The sequence below is a fragment of the Peromyscus leucopus genome, chromosome 9 (assembly GCF_004664715.2).
Source record: "Peromyscus leucopus breed LL Stock chromosome 9, UCI_PerLeu_2.1, whole genome shotgun sequence".
NCBI classification, from domain to species: Eukaryota; Metazoa; Chordata; class Mammalia; order Rodentia; family Cricetidae; genus Peromyscus; species Peromyscus leucopus.
In genome coordinates this window covers 11,478,246-11,482,583 of record NC_051070.1, presented here as the reverse complement: position 1 = coordinate 11,482,583, position 4,338 = coordinate 11,478,246, and the positions used below count along the sequence as shown (strand labels likewise).

The 4,338-nt window shown below is 40.1% G+C and overlaps 1 pseudogene; it reads left to right on the top strand.

Moving 5' to 3' along the window:
* The first annotated feature begins 633 nt into the window (after positions 1–633).
* Positions 634–1,751, top strand: LOC114694131 (annotated as a pseudogene).
* Positions 1,752–4,338: the final 2,587 nt, after the last annotated feature.

Genomic DNA, 4,338 nt, shown 5'->3' with positions numbered 1-4,338 from the left:
TGAGTTCCATCAAACTTTCACTATTTGCAGATGATATGATAGTCTATAGAAGAGACCAAAAAAATTCTACCAGGATACTCCTACAACTGAAAAACACCTTCAGTGATGTGGCAGAATACAAGATTAACTCCAAAAAAATCAGTAGCCCTCCTATACACAAATGATAAACAGGCTAAGAAAGAAATCCAAGAAACGTCACCCTTTACAACAGCCACAAATAATATAAAATACCTTGAAGTAGCTCTAACCAAACAAGTGAAAAAGACCTGTATGAAAAGAACTTTAAGTCCTTGAAGAAAGAAATTGAAGAAGATATCAGAAAAAGGGGAGATCACCCATGCTCATGGATACGTAGGATTAACATAGTAAAAATGGCAATCTTACTAAAAGCAATCTACAGATTCAGTGCAATCCCCATCAAAATCTCAACACAATTATTCACAGACCTTGAAAGATTAATATTCAACTTCATATGGAAAAACAGAAAACCTAGGATATATAAAACAATCCTTTACAATAAAGTAACTTCTGGATGCATCACATTCCTGACTTCAAGCTCTACTATAGTTATAGTAATATAGTTATAGTAATAACAACAGCTTGGTACTGGCATAAAAACCGACATGTGGAACAATGATTATGAATCTTCCTGTGGAAGAACACCATCCCAGAATAAGATTACAGTTGTTGGGGGTTGGTGTTCTGGGCATGGCTTGTGCCATCACTATCCTAAGGAAGGACTTGGCAGATGAGCTTGCCCTTGTTTATGTCATGGAAGACAAATTGAGGAGATTATGAATCTTCACCTTTTCCTTAGAAAAACAAAAACTGTCTCTGGCAAAGACTGCAAACTCTCTGGCATGACTGCAAATTCCAAGTTGGCTATTATCGCAACAGTGTCCTGTCCAAAAAAGGAGAAGAGTTGCCTCTGTTTCATTCAGTGAAACGTGAACATTTTCAAGTTCATAATTCACAATGCTTGGAAATGCAGTACAAACTGCAACTGACTTGTTTTGAAGTCAGCAGATATTTTGACCTATGTGGCTTGGAAGATAAGTGACTTTCCCAACAACTGAGTTATCAGAAGTGGTTGTAATCTGCATTCAGCTTAGTTCCATTACCTGAGGGAGAAAGACTGGGAGTTCACCTGCTAAGTTGTCATAGATGAGTCTTTGTAAGCATGGGGACTCCAGTGTGCCCATGTGGAGTGGCACAAATATTGTCAGCATCTCTCTGAAGAACCTGAACCCAGAACTTGGCACTGAAGCAAACAAGAAGCAGTGGAAAGAGGTTCACAAACAGGTGGGTGACAGCACCTATGAGTTGATCAAACTCAAAGATTATATGTCCTTGGTCATTGGTCTCTCTGTGGCAAACTTGACCGAAAGCATAATGAAAAGTCTTAGGCTGGTGCACCCCATTTCCACCGCAAGGAAGGGTCTCTATGGAGTAAATGATAATGTCTTTGTCAGCATCCCCTGTCCAGGGACCAAATGGAATCTCAGATATAGTGAAGGTGACTGACTCCTGAGGAGGAGACTTGCTTGAAGAAGAGTGTAAATACACTTTTGGGGATCCAGCAAGAGCTGCACTCTAAAGTCCTCCAATGTCCTAGCAGTTCACTGTCCAGGTTGCAGCTGGGTTTTAATGGAGACCACACACTGTCTCCTCCTCTGAGTTGTGATTTTTGCAGTTGTGTTAAGGCCGCCTTGGGAAAACCTCCATTTCCCATAGCTGAACCCGGATGTTAAGTTCTTGTTGTGGAGTGGTAACCTGGCTACTGTGACAAGACCACTATCTCTGAGACACACTGCTAATTATGTGCAGGCTTCAGTTGCTCTGTGAGCCTTATGGTTGTGCTGTGCACCCCACCAAACATTCTTAGGACAATGAGTTCCCAGGTAGTCAGACCCTGGCTCCAGTGTGTAAATCCAGATGAATGTCCAATGCATAAATGTTCCACAGGGTCTTATTTTATGCATTCTATGTGTCTGTAATTACAACACAATATTAAGTAAAAAGTAAAACATCCAGGTTGTTCATGTAGATCTCAACCATTTCTCCATCATTGGGTGATCCCCGTGTCTTTCTTGGTATCCTGTTTTCCAGGTAGCCTCCCTGGTGATGTGAGTAGCAGTCCAATCATCCTTGTTCCACATCTAGTATCCTCTTATGAGTGAGTACATACCATATTGTCTTTCTGAGTCTGGGTTACCTCACTCGGGATGATTTTTTCTAGACCCATCCATTTGCCTGCAAATTTCATGATGTCATTGTTTTTCTATGCTGACTAGTATTCCATTGTGTATATGTACCACATTTTATTTATCCATTCTTCAGTTGAAGGGCATCTAGGTTGTTTCCAGGTTTTGGCTATTACAAACAAGCTGATATGAACTTAGCTGAGCAAGTGCTTGAAGGGCAAGGGAAAGAGAGCCTGTGGGAGCGGGAGATCCCAGCTGGATCAAGAACAGAGAGGGAGAACAAGGAATAGGAGATCATGGTAAATGAAGACCATATGAGAAAAGGAAGAAACAAAGTGCTAGAGAGGCCCACAGAAATCCACAAAGATACCCCCACAATAGACTGCTGGCAATGGTCGTGAGACAGCCCGAACTGACCTACTCTGGTGATGGGATGGCCAAACACCCTAATAGTCGTGCCAGAAACCCCATCCAACGACTGAGGGATCTGGATGCAGAGATCCACAGCTAGGCCCCAGGTGGAGCTCTGAGAGTCTAATTAACAAGAAAGAAGAGGGTTTATATGAGCGAGAGTTTTTGAAACCAAGGTTGGATAAAGCACAGGGACAAATAGCCAAACGAATGGAAACACATGAACTATGAACCAAAGGCTGAGGGGCCCCCAACTGGATCAGGCCCTCTGAATACGTGAGACCGTTGATTGGCTTGATCTGTTTGGGAGGCATGTAGGCAGTGGTACCGGGTCGTGTGCTCATTGCATGAGTTGGCTGTTTGAAACCTGGGACTTATGCAGGGACGCTTGGCTCAGTCTGGAAGGAGGGGACTGGACCTGCTTGGACTGAGTCTACCAGGTTGATTTCAGTCCTAGGGGGAGGCTTTGCCCTGGAGGAGGTGGGAATGAGGGGTGGGCTGGGGGAAGGGGAGGGAGGCAGGAGGGGGGAGAACAAGCGATTCCGTGGCTGATATGTAGAACTGAATGGTATTGTAAAATAAAATAAAAGGAAAAAAATCCAACTGCCCAAGTGTCATGCCAAGCAAAACACCAAACAAACATTGGACAATGAAAACATTTTCTTATTACTTAAGTGCATCTTGTGGAAATATTAAAGTATTACACATTTAGGGAAGAGTCTTACATTTTAAATTCTACTGGAAATTATCTACTTAATAAAAATAAACTTAAAATGTGAAGGGTATTTCATAGGATATTCATTTAAATAATATGCTTGAAAAGTGGGGGGATACACTTTTCATTATTTATTTTCATGCAATTCTGAATATAAAAATATTATTTACCAAAGTGATTGAACGTTGGAATACGGAGTCAACCAAGATTTACAAATGCATTCCAAGTGATGACATTTTCACACTTTAGAAATATTACATTATATTACAGTTGAGATCCATGATTAAAGAGGAATAAGTAAACCTGAAAGCTATATAAAACACCACAGAGAAATCTATTAAATTTATAGCATTCAGTACTCTTTGAATATTTCCAGATATGATATATAAAAGCTAGTTGTTAAATAATAATGTGTTCAAAGAGTCCCAGTTCCTTCTTGTTTGAAATCTAAAGACGAATTCTATTTAGGAAACTATTAATAGGAGGGATGAAGTACCTCCATTTTCAATGTCATCATTACATTTGATTAAGACTGATAAGTAGAAATATGTGTGAACCATGCACACAATTTATTTATGGAATGAACTATAATGAACTCTGCTCAGGTCCATGAAGATATCATAGTGAAAACACCATGGACCTTCAAAACTATAGCTATATTTCACTCAGGGTTTCTGTGTGCTTAAATCCAGACTTCGAGGAAGCAGTGAAACAATGGCAGTAGGGTTTTATAAGACAAACAAGTAGACTTAGCAAAAATTCAGCATCTCTTGGTCTGGTGACATCATTATATGTAGGCAATATCAGCAACAGATGTCCAACACAGCAAGAGATTTGAGAAGGTGAAATTCTGTCCTACAACACATATACAGAAGGGTTCAAAGCCAAGTATATGACATTCATATAATTTGTGTGAGTTCTTTAATTCTTTATGTAGTTTCTGTCATTCTCTGGAATTGCATGCTTCAGTTCAAGTAGTAATTATGAATATGATACTATAATAACTAT